Genomic DNA, 19,940 nt, shown 5'->3' with positions numbered 1-19,940 from the left:
AGATCTTTAAGCATGTTACAACATGATATAAACTGGAATACTAAGCCAAAATCACAAACTGAAAACTAAATCTGCATACTATACTAATCAAGATTCTACATTCTATGCTACACAATTTCTGCATACTATGCAAACAAAAATTCTACACTATAATACTTAACCAAACTGCACTATAATCCTTTTTAAAAAACTGCACTATAAGTTCCACTAAAATCTGCACTACAAGTTATACCAAAAATCTGAACTATAAATTCCACCAAAAATCTGCACTACAAGTTCCACCAAAAATCTACATTTTAAGCTTACAAAATCTGCACTATAATACTAAACTAAACTGCACTATAATCTTCTAGAAACTGCACTATGAACTTAACCAAAAAATCTGCACTGTGTTAAATTGCAAGCTTTAAAAACTATTTGTTCATATTCAGATCTAACAAGTTCTAAAACACGTTTCATGGCAGCAACTTCAATCAATAAATAAGGAATAAACTAAACCTCATGTTCAAATTAATTAAAACCTCTTCTCATCTTCTTTATGAAACTCACGGCAGAAAACCTTCAAAATCATCAATATTTGCGGCAAGCGTCGGAAATCAAGAACACAAGAATCCGAAACTATTCTACTGCAGGTGAGGAAGCACTTACCTTGCTTCTTGGACTCACAACCGAGAAGAAGAGCTCTAGGGTTTCTAGTTAGATCGAGCTTTTCGGCCTCCTCTTGTGCCTACAAAGTGTTCACCTTGCCGGAAGAGTCGCAACCGCGTGAAGAATCCCTCGAATTGAACCTTGGCCGACCACCGGAGACGATGCCTTAACTCCTCCTTGCGCTTTCGCCCGAGCTGGGAATGACGCCGCGCGAGAGGAAGATTGGGAAAAGGTTTAGGTCACGGCAACATCACCCCAACTTATCCCATTTTTATAACTCCCATATTCTGTTAACTAACTATCCTTTAAATTATTTCCGCTCGATATTTGCTCAGCACCGCCCGCTTGGGCGCTTGGTCATTGTGCTTTGCTTAAGGCGTGGACCGGATCGGAGGTTGTGGGTTCGAATCTCAGCCACAACTCTTTTATACTTAATATTTTATGTTTAACTACTACTACTTAAAATATTTCCGCTATCTTTTCTAAATAGCACTGCCCGCTTGGGCACTTGGCTATCGCGCTCCGCTTAAGATTCGGGTCAGGTCGGAGGTCGCGGTTCGAACCTCAACCGAATCCCTTTTATTCCTATTTATTTTCTATTTATTAACTACTACTTAAATAAATTTCACTCTTCCTTTAATCAGCAAAGCCTGCTTGGGCACCTGGTCAGCCGAGACAACTAAAGGCTTTGCTTAACCGGAAGTCTCCGGTTCGAACCTCGGCTTAATTTCTTTATTTTTTTGCAATGTGTTTCTTTTGGTAAAAATATCAAACGAACTCCAAAAATTACATAAAAATAATATAAAAATTTCTAAAAATCTCTAGAATATTTCTAAAGCATTTTAAAATATTTTTAATTACTATTAGGAGCCGAAATGAAGAAATTGGGTCGTTACAATTCCCCATACTTTATAAAAAGTTCATCCTCAAACTTAGAATAATTCTAGATATCTCTGTCTCATACTATCTTCACGCTCCTAAGTAGTTTCCTCGCGCTTCTGATGTCGAATGACCTTTACTAGTGGTGCTTCTTTGTTCCTTAGTCTCTTAACTTCTCTATCCACTATCACCCATAACTTCTCTATCACTTTTGTTCTCCTGTACTCGGTCCTCAGTACAAGCGGTACGGGGACGTCCTCTTCTTGACATCTAGTTATGTAGAAAGAAACTAAACAGAATAATTAACTTAGTAAGTACTTCTAAACATCTCCCTATTCTGTACATATAATCCAATACTTCTAAGGATTTCCCTTTACTGTAAAGAACAAAGAAAGCATACTAAAAAAAAATTTAAATACTTTCTTACTTGAAGAGGGCAAGGTTGGTGCTGATGTGTGATGCTGGAGAATATAATAGGAACTACTCTGATAGAAACTTGTAACACCCCACCCTCCTCACTACTAGTTTGTGAGGGTGGAGTGCTACTGGACTACTAACTTTACTAAATTAGAGTTGTTCACATGTAAATATCAATACATAAACTCTCTAAACATGCAACTGATAGCAGCGGAAAACATAAACAACTTATCTCTACATTCTACTCCAGCATATGAACACAACTAAAACTATACATCAATCTAATCATGCTGAAATATATGTATTAATCTGAACATGCATGCAACCATCATACAACTCAGATAATAGGTCTAATGTGCATAACAATTTAAATGAGAGAATTCTAAATACATGACAATCTTAATAAATTCTTATGCTAATCCCAAGACTTCTATAGTCCAGGCATCACACATCCGTCCTCACCTCCTTGTCGCCTTCCTTTGCTATAGCTTTTCCTATCCTTTATCTACAGTAAGAGGAAAATGCATCTATAAGTAAAATTGCTTAGTAAGCGCTATCTAACTCACAAAACTCGAGTATGCATGTAAGCTGAAAGAAATCTAGAAACTGAATGCTCATCTAATAGCAAAAGAAACATAGCATACTGAAATACTAAACATGTAACGAATCTAAACAACATGTCAGTATATAAGAAAACTAAACTTGCTGAATTTTAAACTTATGTGAAACTTATTTCTTTTGTTTTAAAACTTATACTTTAATACTTCAAAATAATAAGTTTAACTGAACTGATACATAAGCTGAGCTAAACTGATGTTAGGCTAATGCTGAATCTGAACTGTATTCACGTAACTGATTTGTGAAGTTTTGAAAACTATTTTCATAATAGATAAAAATAATAATCATGCTGCTGATGGGCCCGGCAACTGTACTTACTATGCGCGCATCCCTAACTAGACCCGAGGTAGCTAGTCCCGATTCTAGTAGGGTTTACTAGGTTATCTAAACCTAGGGACGACTATGGGAGCCCAACCCAAGGACAACTAAGAGTCCAGCACAGTGCCACTGATAAAAGTAAAATACTGATTCATAAGCTGATTAATCTTATCTTGCTCTTACTAGGTTATCTGAACCTAGAGCTAGGTTATCTTTTATTACTTCTAATATATAATGCCTCGGCATTTTAACAAACACCTTGTGTGCCAAAATCCCTAAAGTCTTGACTTTGAGATCTACTTAAGGCCTTGGCCTTTTTCTTTCTTTTCTTTATCTTTTTTATAATTTTCTTAAACTCAAAATACTGTAATAATTAACAAGATCTACACTGTAAGCTTAATTAAAAATCTGCACTATAAGCTTAATTAAAAATCTACACTATAAGCTTAATTAAAAATCTGCATAATAAGCTTCATTAAAATCTACACTATAAGCTTAATTAAAAATCTGTACTCACTACAACAAAAACTGCAAACGACAACGGATAATATCCATTGTCGTAAGGTCAAAAAACCGTTGTAACTGAGGGCGTTGTAGAATGTATTGCCCTACGACAACGGTTTTGAATCCGTTGTCTTTGTAGACATTTGACAACTATTTTTATCCGTTGTTGTTTACATGCTCAAAATTTGTTTACGAAGGATACGACAACGTTTTAAAACCGTTGTGGTAGATAATTTCGACAACAGAAATAAACCGTTGTGGTAGACTCTTTTTACAACAGATTAATTTTAAAACCGTTGTGGTAGATAATTTTAATATATTTTACAACAGATAAAATTGTTGTCTTTTATCACTTTTTATAAAAAGAAATCCGTTGTGGTTACGTACTTTTTACAATATTTCTAACCGTTGTCTTTAATATTTATGTTGTAACATGATAATAACAAACAACCAATCTTTATTTAATATAAACAAACCACCAATACAAAACTAAATATTTACTACATTCAATCCATGAAAATGTTATCTTCAAATTTCAAAAATTAACTACACACATCAAAATGAGAAAATAATAGCTGTGTAATCGAAATCCAAAATATGCCAGCTAAAATCCTCTTCCCAACTGAATCTTTAAAGCCTTTTCCAGCAACTTACTGGCTGCATCTTCACGTGACCGAGTATACAAATTTCCCTTGGCAATCAAATCTGCAGAATTAAGCTGTAGGAGCTGATAAAAATAAACAAATTATAAAGACATTAAAATATAAAATATACATGTAAGCGAATAAGAATTATCTTAACCTGCTGAAACACATACGGATTGATGATACAATTAAGCTTTGCACTACTGCTGTCTTATTTGTGCAGCATGTTATTGGAAATTAGCAACTGGTATAGAAGGAAATGAAATTGCATAACATCCACAGCTATTTGGCAATTTGCAACGATCTCAATCATATAAATCATATGGTTCTTCATTGAGTTCAATTTAGCCCAGTGGCATATTCAAATCAAAGCATGATACTTTAAGGTTGGCAATGCCATAAAACTTATCCAACAAACACTGAAAGGTCAAATGCAAAGTGCTAACATAACACATTCTAACACTGAGTAGAACTAATAAGATATTTTCACCCAGAACACTAGTTATGCACTATATGTTAAATAAAAAGATAGAAGAAAACATTTGTGTAATGGGGAAAAAAACTTCAGTTGCCCAAGTAGAAAACAATTGGATAACATGTAACAATTAATGGAGCAAGCCAATGAAGCATCAGAGAGAATAGAAGAGTTACTCATGAAGTGCTTTGGAAAGTTACAAGGATTCCAACGATTGGAACTTTACCAGACAAGAAATTTGTTGATAAATTCCTACAGTTGTTAAAAAAATTATAGTCAAACAGTTAACTCTGCAACAACAAACTGCCTAGCCACCAATAATCACATGAAGACTCACAGAAATCATAATGGGTTCAGAGAGCCAATAGATGGAGGAATTGTGCCCCTGAGTAAATTGCTTGACAAGTCCCTACATTTTTTTACATCAAGCTCAAGAAAACGGATTAAAGAAACAACTATATAACAAAGGAAAACAAGGGGATGTAAAAACTACAAGATGGTAAGGTGCATAAGTTCTCCAATCTCGGGTGGAATGTTCCCTTGAAGGTAATTAGCTCTCAGATACCTTGAAAAATAAGTAATGTGACAACTTCATGCAACAATATATAGTAAATTCTCATTGCCAAAAACTATAATCGATAAAAAAATATATGAATAGAAGAAAACGTATACAATGCTATTAGCTCAGTGCAGTTCTTTATGGAATAGGACCGTGCAAGATCAACAATTTATTCAAGTGTATAACATAAAAGTATCCATCATTGTGCTTTAAACAAGGTTAAAGACATGCTCAAACTTAGCTCAATCGTTATGATCTCTTATCAGAATCATGCGAACAATGCACCATTGTCCATTGTTAGACAGATATGTTCAACAAGTGAAATAACTATTAAAATGCCGTAAAGTTCACCAAAGCCTCTGTGGTGCCGCAAGATCTACTAGCCTAAAATCCATTATAAGTTGGAAATCATTAGAAATGCTTAATCAAGGAGATGTTGTAATACCTCAGAAGCATCATCATGAAATGCTTCATCCACATTTGCAGGAGATAACAATTTTTTTCTTTCATTCAATATTATTTTCTCGCTTTCCTTGTTAGCATCCATCAGAGCTACTTCTAGAAGAGCTCTTGCATTTGGATCAAGTTCACTGATGAACTTTAATGGAGAAGGCCAAACAAGAGGTTCTGCTGCTGATGGGTTTAGCAAAGCTGCACAAGCTCCATGATTGTGCTTTATAGCTATAGAATAAGGTATTCGCCTGTGGAATATGGATCAGCATATGTTTAATAACAGTGAAACAAAGACAAAACTTCCATGAACACAGAAATTTTAATTAGTTTGTTAGTAGATAAGTAGAAAATTAAGAGAGAGAGACTCCTTAAATTGACTCGCCTGATGTATGAAAAATTTTGATTCATTATAATTCATCTCAACTAACAAAAGGCAGCCAAAATATAAAATGGCTAAATGCTGCCTAAAAAATTCCTAAAAAGAGATTCATGGTTGTTGGAAGATAATCACCAAAAGGCCAACTAACAAAGAATCTACACTGTCTGTTTGTTCAAGATTTCAATTGTAAAGCTAGCAGTTCCAATTTCTCCAAGAGTATAGGCAATTTGAAAAGATGAAATATGCCCACCCAGATGAATCCCTCTGGAGCCGATCGGCTCCCCATGTAAGCAATGTGCGAACACAATCCAAACTTCCTCCGCGAGCTGCCAAATGTAGAGGAGTGCTCCCAGAATGACTGAAAAATATGGATTTCGATCTCAAAACAGAAAATTGACACATAAACATAATGGAAAATGATCGAGTATATAAATCAGTCAAAATACCCATATTCCCTAGTGGAAGAAGAAACAAGACCCCATGGTCTAAGAGTACACTGACACACTCAGTCCATCTTCGTTGTGCTGCAAGATGTAGAGGCGTCTCTCCCCTTTCATCCCCAACATTTACAAACCGGGCAAATCCCCTAATAACAGTATACCAAAAGGAAAATTGCAGAGCTAAGTAATTAAAACAAGGCCAAGGACCATCAATCAAAATGAATCAAGGGACTTGAAAAAAACCGCACCAAGAATCAACAACCACAGTGGATTGGGAAATCCACTACGGTTGTTGATTCTTGGTGCGGTTTTTTTCAACTTCCCAGAAACATAATCCCAGTCGAAGTAGGATCGGGCTCCAAAACCACAAAGCTCACATAAGCACTAAGAGCTTGAGGCAACGATATCTTTGCGGGGGTGGGATGGGAGTGAGCACGGGTAGTAAGGTTCAGAAGCCCTTTCCCAAATAAGAGAGCACCTAAATCCAACAAAAAGGGAGCCAAGCAAACAATAAAACCTCACAGGCATCACCTTTATTAGGGGAATCGATCCCGACGCAGCAGCCTGAACCGAAAAGGGTTTAGATTCAGCCAGAATCTCTCCATGGACAGTTCGACCGAGGAGTTCGCCACCCAAACTCGGACAGAGCTGGGGGAAGAGACACAGCGGCGCCGATCCGAGCCTCGGAAGCGGAAGTCCACCAGAGAAGAGGGAGCGAGGGTTTGTGTAAGCAACGGACGAGGAGCTTCTACGGCGCGGAGAAAGAAGGCGAAGTGGCTACCGGGGCCACGGAGAAGTGGGATAGTCTCCGTTGAAGTGACCGATGAAGAATCGCAGAGGAAGAGCGATAGCTTCTTGCCTTCGTTGCGAGCAGGAGAGCAACGAAACGGATCGCTCCATTTGGTGTCATGGCGTGAAGGGATAGTCGAGGAGAGGAAAGAAAAATGGCTTAGGGTTTGGGAACGCTTAGGGGAAAACACGGCTCGAAAAGATTTTTGCAGAGTGGGAAAGCAAAACTGCGAGCGAAAATGAAGAAACGAATAAAGCCAAAGACAACGGTTTTATCAAAACTATTGTCGTAGCCCCTAAAAAAAACGTTTAAAGGCAACGGTTTTAGAAAACCGTTGTAAAAAGTGTTGTTGATTCAAAAAGAAATCGTTCAATGACAACAGTTATCCCAAAACCGTTGTCTTTTATATTTAATGGGGAGTTCAAAGACAACGGTTTTGGCAAAAACCGTTGTCTTTGAGCAAATACGCAACGCTTTCTCTTTAAACCGTTGTCGTATGAGTGTTGTCTTTTAACATTTTTGTTGTAGTGACTATAAGCTTAATTAAAATCTACACTATAAGCTTAATTAAAATCTGCACTATAAGCTTAATTAAAAATCTGCACTATAAGCTTAATTAAAATCTATACTATAAGCTTAATTAAAATCTGCACTTGTAAGCTTAATAAAATATGCAAATCTAATTAATCTACTAGAGATCTAATTGGATCTTCCAATGCTAAACCATCAAAACTGCCATGCTAAACAATTCAAAATCTGCAATGCTAAACAAATCAAAATCTGTAATGCTACACATAGCTATTCCACACTAAAAATCTGTTAAAGCTTGATACCTATGTAAAGCTTATACTTTTATAGAGCAATAGAGATCTTTAAGCATGTTACAACATGATATAAACTGGAATACTAAGCCAAAATCACAAACTAAAAACTAAATCTGCATACTATACTAATCAAGATTCTGCATTCTATGCCACACAATTTCTACATACTATGCAAACAAAAATTCTGCACTATAATCCTTTTTAAAAAATAGCACTATAAGTTCCACCAAAATCTGCACTACAAGTTCTACCAAAAATCTGCACTATAAATTCCACCAAAAATCTGCACTACAAGTTTCACCAAAAATCTACACTTTAAGATTACAAAATCTGCACTATAATACTAAACTAAACTGCACTATAATCTTCTAGAAACTGCACTATGAACTTAACCAAAAAATCTGCACTGTGTTAAATTGCATGCTTTAAAAACTATTTGTTCATTTCCAAATCTAACAAGTTCTAAAATACGTTTCATGGAAGCAACTTCAATCAAAAAATAAGGAATAAACTAAACCTCATGTTCAAATTAATTAAAACCTCTTGTCATCTTCTTTATGAAACTCACGGCAGAAAACCTTCAAAATCATCAATCTTTGCGGCATGCGTCGGAAATCAAGAACACATGAATCCGAAACTACTCTACTACAGGTGAGGAAGCACTTACCTTACTTCTTGGACTCACAACCGAGAAGAAGAGCTCTAGGGTTTCCGGTTAGCTTGAGCTTTTCGGCCTCCTCTTGTGCCTATGCGTTCACCTTGCCGGAAGAGTCGAACCGCGTGAAGAATCCCTCGGATTGAACCTTGGCCGACCACCGGAGATGATGCCTTAACTCCTCCTTGCGCTGTCGCCCGAGCTGGCACCGACGCCGTGCGAGAGGAAGATTGGGAAAAGGTTTAGGTCACGGCAACATCATCCCAACTTATCCCCTTTTTATAACTCCCATATTCTGTTAACTAACTATCCTTTAAATTATTTCCGCTCGATATTTGCTCAGCACTGCCCGCTTGGGCGCTTGGTCATTGCGCTTTGCTTAAGGCGTGGGCCGGGTCGGAGGTTGCGGGTTCGAATCTCAGCCGCAACTCTTTTGTACTTAATATTTTCTGTTTAACTACTACTACTTAAAATATTTCCACTATCTTTTCTAAACAGCACCACCCGCTTGGGCACTTGGCTATCGCACTCCACTTAAGATTCGGGTCGGGTCGGAGGTTACGGTTCGAACCTCAGCCGAATCCCTTTTATTCCTATTTATTTTATGTTTATTAACTACTACTTAAATAAATTTCACTCTTCCTTTAATCAGCAAAGCCGGCTTGGGCACCTCGTTAGCCGAGACAACTAAAGGCTTTGCTTAACCGGAAGTCTCCGGTTCGAACCTCGGCTTAATTTTTTTATTTTTTTGCAACTTGTTTCTTCCGGTAAAAATACCAAACAAACTCCAAAAATTATATAAAAATACTCTAAAAATATCTAAAATATTTCTAAAGTATTTCTAAATATTTTTAATTACTATTAGGACCTGAAATGAGGAAATTGGGTCGTTACAGTACTTATGCTTAAGCCAAACTTAACTTATTTTCATGATCATGCTTACTAATGAAACCTTTTGATAGAGTTAGGAGAATGCATTAGGGATATGAGAGCATTGTAGAACATATGAATTTAGATTGCAGCATTTTGCTTGAGGACAAGTAAAGGTCTAAGTCTGGGGGTGTGATGTGCGTAGATTGTATACACTTGTTTAGTATGTTTTGATGCATATTCACATATTTTGCACATGCTTTGTCTACGTATTTTTGTACTTCCAGCTTTCCTTTTAGCATATTTACTCTTTTTTTTCGGAGATATGCTTTTGTACATTTTTTGTACACTGGAGTCGAATTTGGTGAAGAATGCATATTCAATGCTAAATCTGCGAGCGAAGCAATGGAATAAGACACCTTACCTGAACCACACCTGGCCTTGCCATGGGGGGTTGCCCAGGCCATGTAGAGATAAGAGGCCGTGTAGCTGCAGCAGAGAAGGGAGATGGCTTGGCCGTGTGAACCTCACACGGTCGTGCCAAGTTTTGAAGCCCAATGAAGCCTAGGCTGTGTGCACCACACGACCATGTAAGTTTTCCAGAGACCAGAGAAGCCTCGAGTAACGACCCGCCTTCTACTGGCTAGGCTGTAAGGCCGGACCGTCACATTATGCTATGCTAAGCTATATCCATGACCATCACTAAGTCTAGATGCAGAAGCTGTACTAATTAAAACTTTGCTAACTATTATCATTTCTTGATTCTATATGGGCTAAGGGGTGTAATCTGAACTATTCATGTCATATATTACATTCCCCGTGGTCAAGGAACTGAACTAAAGGGTTTGCAGCTGTTATCAGGCCTCCGAATCGATCGGTGGATCGATTGGAATGGTCTGATCGATCCAGTGATCGACTCAGCATGCTACTGGATGCGGAACTTAGGTTGGATCGATCCAGTGATCGATTCAGCACGCTACTGTGCTCGGGGCAATATTCTGGATCGATCGGCTGATCGATCCAGTGATCGATCTCAGGGCTTTCTGTTCGCGACAGAAGGCATCCGGATCGATCGGCTGATCGATCCAGGAGCTTACTGTTCGCGGTATGAACTTCTCAATCGATCGGCTGATCGATTGAGAAGCCTCCAATCGATCGGCCGATCAATTGGGGTTTCTGATTTCGTACAGGAGTCTGATTTCAGCACTGCTTCGTGCCTCAATCACACATACAAGTTCTAAAATGACTAGGACACAATCTAGCATCACATAACTAATGTTCTAAGCATGGTAGAGTGCATAATTACTAGTTCATGGCATTTAACATACAAAGGTACGGAATAATAAAATGTTAAAAAGTTCTAATGTTCAAAACAAAACTCGCTGAGATGCCCTAAGATCTTTGTTCCAAGTTCCATCCACACACATCTGTTGAAACAATCTATGTGCCCTAGGTTTTGATGTTTGAGCAAAGGTTTAAGTTAGGTTTATTGTTGTATTTGATATGCATTGTGAGTGTGCAGGATACAGGTGCAACAAGTCCAAGTGTGATCTTGGCAAAGGATGAAAGTCCAAGGATGAGTCTTGGCGGTGTAAGTCCAAGCATGTAGTCTTGGCAACGTAAGTCCAAGTGTGACTTGGCAATGGATGAAGCCCCGGAGGTGAGGAGCCTCTTGGCAAAGGAAGACCCGACAATATGGACAAGGCCGAAGGAAGCTCCAAAAGGCAAGACGTGAAGGATGGGGAGACATCCGAGGGACGCAAGGCTGATGAAGGAGGCTAGAAGGCTAGGTCTAGGTTGGTTGGGCGAGAATGAGTGCTGAGTGAATGTACTCGAGGTAAAATCCTAAAATTAGGGTTTACTGTAGCAGTACTGCAGCGTTACTGTAGCAGTAATGTATCAGTCGACTGATGACTGTAGCAGTCGACTGGTGCACTGTAGAGAGCCGTTGGGCTGGCACCAGTCGACTGGTGCAAGTACCAGTCGACTGGTAATGGGCAAATCAGCTTACTGATTTGCTCCAAGCTCTATAAGAAGGAGCTTGGGATGGCCGACCAAGGTGACGAAATTAGACTTGGTTAACGCCTAATTAGCAGTCACCAAACGTGCTCTAGGTTCTCTTGTGTCCAAGTGTTCTTGGTTGGTGTTGTGGTGAGGTGTCTCCACCCACAAGGAGTTGCTTGAGTAGCCGGAGTTTGCCGGGGGCTAATCCACCGAAAGATCGGGATCGTCCACCTTACGGACAGCCGTGGAGTAGGAGCAAGTTATCTCCGAACCACGTTATATTGACGTGCATTGGTTTGCATTTCCTTTCTTTGGCTTTAGCTTTCATATTCGTATTTAGTTTCATATTATTATTCCGCTGTGCAACTAACGAATATGTAGGAAGCCATCGATTTGGGTGAGACGCTATTCACCCCCCTCTAGCGGGCACATCGGTCCCAACAAGTGGTATCAGAGTGAGGTCGCTTTTCTACGGACTAACTGCCAAGAGAGCAAGAAGCTAGAGGAAGAAGAAGATGGAGTCCGAAGGACCGCTCGGATGGGATATCCGAATTCCACCTCCGTATGACAAAGAAGACTTCAATTATTGGAGGAAGCGGTTGGAGACATGGTTCCAAATGGATTGGAACCAATGGGTTGTCTTGAGTGACCCATTTGAAGCTCCTACGAACAAAAAGGGGAAGCCCCTCTGACCTCGACATTGGACCGAGGAACAAAGGGAGCAAGCGGAGGCGGATAAGAAGGTAACAAAAATTTTGTTAAATCTATTACCTTCTAATATCATTGTGAGTGTAGGTGAATGCACAAGTGCATGTGATCTTTGGAAAAAGATCATTGCCTATCATGAAGACCCGTCACAATTCCAAGGAGTGGAAGAGCCCAAGGAGAAGGGTTCATTGGTCCAAGAAGAGAAGGACCAATTGAATGTTGACACGAGCTCAACATCCGAGGAGGAGAAGGAAGATGAGGAGGTATCATCCACATCATCAAGGGAGGAAGAAGTGGAACCGTCCACATCTTCAAGTGAAGAGGAAGAAGAGCATTCCAAAGAAGAGGAGATCTTGGAAGCTCAACCCTCCACCTCAACTACCAAGAAGAGCACAAAGGACCACATCAAATGCTTTGAGTGTGGTAAGATGGGGCACTACAAGAGTAGGTGTCCTTCGCTCAAGAAGGTAAAGGAGGTAAACTCTAAACTCACTAAAGTTAATTTAGAAACTAATGTGAGTTGTAGGAAGAAGAAGAAGAAGGAGAAGAAGCACATTAGGTGCTTTACATGTAGTGAGTGGGGTCACTACCACACAAAGTGCCCAAGGAGAGGAGAGCTCAAGAAATTGGCACACTTGAAGAAGTGGGAGAAGAAGAGAGCTTCAAGGGTAAGGGAGGTAAACCCTAATTTGAATGCTAGTTCAAATTTAAATCATTATAATGCTATTTATCATGAAAATAGAATGCATGATAAACTTAAGGACAAATATATACCTCCTCATGCTAGATCTACCATACCTAAGGTTAGGAAGGTAGATAACTACTTAGGCAACAATTCTAAGGACTTTAGATATAAGCCTAAGGCTAGCAATGTTCATAGGAATCAACAAAAATCCAAATCTATGGATTTAGTAAGGGAAAACCAAGTCTTAAGGTCAAGACTTGATAACTTAGAGATAACCTTAGCAAGAATGGAAAACTTGCTTAAGGGGAAAAGTGAGCACAACCTTGGAAAAGCTAGACAAGAGCCATCCAATGGCTATAGAGGTTTGGGATACAAACCTAAAGCCAAGAAGGATATGACTTCCTTTCATAAGGTTCCATATAGTTATGGGACCAACCATAGGTTTAGAGGTCAAGTCAAAGATACTAGGGAAGGAATCCCTAAAAGTACTTTTGGCAAGACCAATGTGACTAAGACTTCTAAGAAGTCTAACAAAGTCACAAAGAAGGTTACAAGGGAAGTTATTTCTAGAAGTGACCTAGTAGAAGTGACCAAGGCTTCTAAGAAGCCTCGAAAGGTCCTTAGGAAGGTATCTATAGAAGTCATCCCTAGTGAGTACCTAGAGCATCCAAGGAGCACCAATAGATTTTGGGTTCCTAGGAACATATTCTCTACACCCTAGATAGGTTTAGAGAGTGTCAACTCAAATTGGAAGGGTAGTTAACCCAACTTTGTTAAAGTTGACACTTAAAAACATTTTCAAGGTTATTGTTAACTTTTGAAAATGAAAAGGATTATGGAGTTAATCTTTGAAAGAGTAATATATGTGCCAAAATTTGAAGAGTTGAACTTAATCTAAATTGGCACACCTAAGAAAAGTATAAGAAAAATCAAGTTAGAACTTTGATACTTTCTTAAGGAATTAAGAGAAAACCCATACTTTAATTAAATGTAATTACTTCTTGGAAGAGTAACATGTGCCAAATCTTAAGGAATTGTGTGTGAATTAAATTGGTACAATTTGGATGATCATATGAACTACCAAGTTGAGATTTTGGTATGTTCTTAGGGAGCCAAGGGCAAATCCGGGGCTCAAAATATAAGGTGATTACCTCTTTGGAAGGATAAATATTCCAAAGTTTGAGGAATGTGCTTGATTTTAATTGGCATAAATAAATCAAGAGATTAAAGAAATGTCAAGTTGGGGTTTGGTATTTTCTTGATGAAATTGGGCAATCTAGGGTTAAATTTTGAGTTAGCTAGGGTTAAGAATACTTAGATAGGTAATCTAGGTAAATTTTATTTATGCTAACTTTCCATGATTGTTTGCCCATCATATGCCATGACATCATATTTAGCATTCACATTTTATTATGAAAAATACAAAAATATCATGTCATGTCATACATACATCATGTAGTTATAGCATGCTTTACTTTTGAAAATTTCTTATTTTGATGTATGTCATTAATTATCATGAAGTATGTCAATTTCCTTGTAATTAAGGACAAAAGGCATTTATTATGTATGGAAGTGTCCCAACAAGAGGGATCATATCAAGTGACATCCTAGATGGATGATCATGATTTTTTACAATGCCTAGATAGAGATGCATGATCCCTTAGTTTAGGGCAAGACCAAATATACATCTCAAAAAGAACTATAAGGTGACTTATATGTGTTTTAATACACATTAGATACAAGTGAGATGTTAACATGGTGAATTAAACTCAAGATGTTGATCTAGTGCATCTCGTTGAGTTTTAGGTTCATCAAAACACATAGTTATGTGTCTTCTAATCATTGGGAAAGCTAATGTACAAGTCATGTGCATTGAGCCCAAAGAAAGTTGTTGGATATTGGTTTTAAAAATGATTTCAAAATACTTTTGAAAAACCTTGGTGAAGACTATCTTTTGATAGTAATCATCATTGGAAAATTAGACACAAACTAGGAGAAAACATTGAAATTTTCAAGAGTTTTCAAATTTGTGTCAATCTTTGAAAATAGGAAGTATTTTCATAGAAAACTATTTTTCCCTGATAAAGTATACCCTAAATAATGTCTACATGAGTTTTCATGATGAAAACAAGTATGTATTGGTTAAGAAAAACCAAAGTGAAGTTTCGGTTGAGGTTTAGTTTCATTATTGAATTTTGAACCTTAAAACTTCGAGTTTTGGTTTTCCTAATTATTTAGGAACCCCCAAGTCATTGTTGGTGCAATGATAGAAGTTTGACCATATTTTTAGGGGGAGTTACTCTTTGAAAACATAAAAATCTTTTCCAAGACCAAAAGGAGGTCAAGTGTTAAGGTAGCACATGACATTGATATGGGAGGTGTTACCAAGGATAAGGGAGAGTCATCCAAGGCCAATAAGAAGGAATATGCTAGGGTAGCATATAATTATAGCAAGGATGAGGTGTCCAAGATTAAGGACAAGAAGAAATTAACCAAAGACAAGGTGTCTAAGGTTAAGAAGGTGAGTTTAATAGGCCAAGTGTAAACCAAGGTGCATCGAAGTGGCCTAGCCATAGTGGATGAGTCACCAAGGGAGGTGACTAAGGTTAAGATTCCTAAGGTTATGAAGAACCTTTGGGACCCATGATAAATGGGTTATCAAATGTGCCAAGTGGTTAGGAGACAGACTTAAGTCTCTAACCTAGTGGGTTGGCACAATTGGGATGTGTTTCGTGCATAGAAATATGAATTGGGTTCATATTGCATGAAAATTAGTTTTTGATGCATAGATGCCATATAAACCCATGCTAGGAAAGTATTGTGGTTTAGTATGGGCAGATACATCAAAAGGAAGCCAAAACTAGGACTTTAGGTCAAGGTTCAATTGAACCATTTAGCTAGTTTTGAATTTTATGTCAATCTTGGGATCTGTGATAAATATATTTTTATATATAGTTTTCCCAAGTAGATATGGATAAAATAGACCTCTCCACAAAATTTGGGATTTTTTGGAGGTCTGTAGAATTTCTGGTGCTTTCTGAAGTTGGCCAGAAAAGGTTGATTTTTGCAGAAATAGGGTACCAGTCGACTGGTAACAGTATTTTTGAGCACATAATGTTTCTTTAAGCTCTTTTTGATGAGGGCAGCCAACTGGTACCAATACCAGTCGACTGTTAACAATATTTTTTGACCACAGAATGCTTCTGTAAGGTTGTGTCGAAGGGGGCAGTCGACTGGTACCTAGTTTAGTCGACTGATACCAGCCTAAAAGTGTTTTTCAACGTTGTTCTTGACCGTGTCAACTCATTTAAATGTATGAGATCCATGGGGGATAAATACATGAGTTTAGGGTCAATTTGGATGATATGTTTTCAACAATTGGGATATTGTTGGAGCTCTTTTTGATATATGGCAAAGGGGGAGAAGTTTAGGTTTAAGTGGGAAACCTATACACCTTTGCAAGAAATCCTAACTCGAGGGGGAGCATAGGTGAAGGGGGAGCAATAGTTTAGGCAAAGGGGGAGAAGTTTACCTTTGCGGAAAATCCTAGCTCAAGGGAGAGCTTAGGTGAAGGGGGAGCTTAGGGATTTAGGTTCCATTATTTATGCATGAGTTGATTTGCATATGTATTACATTTATGTTTCCCTAACTTAAACAAGTTGTCAAATATCAAAAAGGGGGAGATTGTTGAAGCAATCTAGGTGCCCTAGGTTTTGATGTTTGAGCAAAGGTTTAAGTTAGGTTTATTGGTGTATTTGATATGCATTGTGAGTGTGCAGGATACAGGTACAACAAGTCCAAGTGTGATCTTGGAAAAGGAGGAAAGTCCAAGGATGAGTCTAGGCAGTGTAAGTCCAAGCATGTAGTCTTGGCAACGTAAGTTCAAGTGTGACTTGGCAATGGATGAAGCCCCGGAGGTGAGGAGCCTCTTGGCAAAGGAAGACCCGACAATATGGACAAGGCCGAAGGAAGCTCCAAAAGGCAAGACGTGAAGGATGGGGAGACATCCGAGGGACGCAAGGCTGATGAAGGAGGCTAGAAGGCTAGGTCTAGGTTGGTCGGGCGAGAATGAGTGCTGAGTGAATGTACTCGAGGTAAAATCACAAAATTAGGGTTTACTGTAGCAGTACTGTAGCAGTCGACTGATGACTGTAGCAGTCGACTGGTGCACTATAGAGAGCCGTTGAGAGAGCCGTTGGGCTGGCACCAGTCGACTGGTGAAAGGACCAGTCGACTGGTGCAAGGACCAGTCGACTGGTAACGGGCAAATCAGCTTACTGATTTGCTCCAAGCTCTATAAGAAGGAGCTTGGGATGACCGACCAAGGTGACAAAATTTGTAACACCCCTAGAAAGCCTAGATAAAGTAAGGGCAATGAGAGTACGAATGTAATGAAAAGAATGTGTAGATAGTCTACGTTGAATGTTACGATGGGAAGGATTTAGATGATTAAAAAACTTTATGAAAGAAAATAAAGTTGAGAATATAAAGTTCTATACATGATTTATAATGCAAGGAATTAATGTAAACAAAAGAAATATGAGATATTATATATGCATGTATGAAATATTTATGCATAATGCATATACATGAATTATTTTGTAAAAAATATGTTAGGAGAAGGATTTGATCCTTGGTTCTCTTGTGGATGCATGCATGTGTTAACCAAGTGTGATAGGAGTGAATATTGTAAGAGGAGAGATGGGAATTATAATTAAAGGAAAGAAAGGAGAGAAATTAAGAGAAAGAAAAGAGAGAAACTCAAGAAGCATTTCTCTAGCATATTCTTTCTCATTAAGAGGAGAAGTAAATGAGGAGGATGAATCAAGTCAAGTTTTCCTCCCTCACTTTAGTATAAATAGGCATGGAGGGGCTTCATCCTCAACTCACTCTCCTCCTCTCCTCCATTTGTGCCGAGCACTCTCCCTCCCTCTTTCCTCTTGTTGCCGAGAGCAACAACTCTCCCCCTTCTTTCTTTCTTTTTGTTGCCGAGCAACACAAGAGGAAGAAGCCTCCTCTTCTTCCTCCTCCCCTCCACCAAAAGACCTAGCCACTTCTTCCTCCATTGGTGCCGAGCAAAGCAAGCAAGGAAGAAAGGTCCACAAGCAAGTTCTCAACTCTAGGAAACTTAAGCAAAGAAGGTAAGCTTCCCCTCACCTGCGGTACAAGGCTTTCATGTGATTTTCGGATTCTTTTTCTATGCCTTGAAAGAAAGTTTTCCCCTATGTTTTTATACATATATGATGCATGATCAGAGGTGTATGTAACCCTAGAATTTCAATCAAAAATATTGTAAATAGGTTAGGAAAATTATTGTCTAACCAAACTAGTGCAAGGTTCCTCTATGAAATGCTAAGGACCTTCCTATGGTTTTCTTGCTTGGAAGTTGATTGGAACCAAAAGAACCCCACTCTCATGTTTCGGCCAAGAAAGAATTTAGGGTTAGGAGGACCTTGAATTTAAAATAACTATGCTTATATGACATGATATAAAGTTCTTAAGAGTTGTATACTTGTATGTTGAAAGAAACTCATAAACCTTACTCTTAATATTTCGGCCATGGTAAGGTGATGGTTTAGAGAAGCTTAAACAAAATTCTAATATGCTCAATGACCTCTGTGATATTATGTTATGAAAGATGATTAATGCTCTCATGTTTAATTGGAATGTAGAAAATTAGTTACATGATTTATGACATGTAAGATCACAAGAGTCCTAGCTTGTTTATGATCCAACTTTGTGTATGATTTTCTTAGTAAATCTTGCTATGAAATTTACTTAGGTTTCCCATGCTTTAGGCCACTTAAAGGAAGTTTATATTCTATGAATTTCGGCCAAGTAAGGTTTAAAGGACCTAGAGGCCTTGGAAATGAAACCTAAGGGGTTAAAAGTACTTCTTATGAAAACTTGATAATGTGTGAATGTGATACATGTTTGTATGACCTAAATGAATCATTATGTGTTCGGCCATGAAGGGATAGATGCCCTAGAAACCCTAGAACAAAAATTAAATATGTCTATGCCATGTTGTATGAAAATGATATGATAATAAGTTAGAATGCATGATTGCTTTAGTTACGAAATGATATGCATAATGAAGTTATATTATGAAATATGCCATGATGTGTTATAGCATAGAAAATGCTATACATAACGAAAAGAAATGAAGTTATGTTATGATATGTGATAGCATAGAAAATGCTATACATAATGAAAAGAAATGAAAAGAATAAGTGCATGAAAGATTGTTAAGGACATGATATGATAGTTATGCATGATAAGTTATTTTTATGGTTTGTACCAAGGGTGGGCTCCGTAAACGCCCCGGGGTCGATGGAGTAAGACTCGGGCCTCGTCAGTAATGGGCCTTTGAGTGCCCTAGGTCGATGGAGTAAGACTCGGGCCTAGTATGTATGCATGGTAGGGCTCAAGACTTGCTACCTTGGACCTACGCATTAAGTATGTGGTATAACCCTATCAACTAATTGGTTGTATGTTATTGGTTGTATAACCCTATCAACTAATTCTCCTATTAGTGGGTGACTAACCCACTAGGATGATGATAGAGTTGACTATGGATTTGATTTGTTTACTAGGTTGTTTATACCTTTGGCTGCCCACAGTGATATGTGGTCGGGAAGTGGACTTTGGTGTTCCTCTAGACCATACGAGAGGAAGACTCCAGCAGGGAAGTTTGGTTCCGGTGGTGTTTCTTGCCGGCAGCACTTAAATCAGCATCATCAGTGGTTTGGTTGGGAAGGGACTATTGATACAAAGGTGGGATAAGCTTCTCCGGATCTTGGCAGTAAGTTCTACAGGATTTGAGCAGTGTTGAGGCATCAAAAAATTTGGGTAAGGATTTTTGTTAACGTCAACAGTGATATGGATTGAGGTATACTACTATAAGGTTTTCTATTTAATTGGATTTGGAATTTGTTTTCCAATTGGCAGTGAACGGTCTGAAGTTGCTGGATTCCGGTCTTTCCGTTGCCATCACAGACGACTGAAGGAGAGTTAGAGGTAAGGTTTATGGTTTTGATCTTTGTGGTAGATTATTGCTAGTTGTGTTA

Source organism: Zingiber officinale, chromosome 11B (assembly GCF_018446385.1).
Source record: "Zingiber officinale cultivar Zhangliang chromosome 11B, Zo_v1.1, whole genome shotgun sequence".
In the NCBI taxonomy this organism is placed as follows: Eukaryota; Viridiplantae; Streptophyta; class Magnoliopsida; order Zingiberales; family Zingiberaceae; genus Zingiber; species Zingiber officinale.
Note: the sequence above shows the minus strand (reverse complement) of the source record.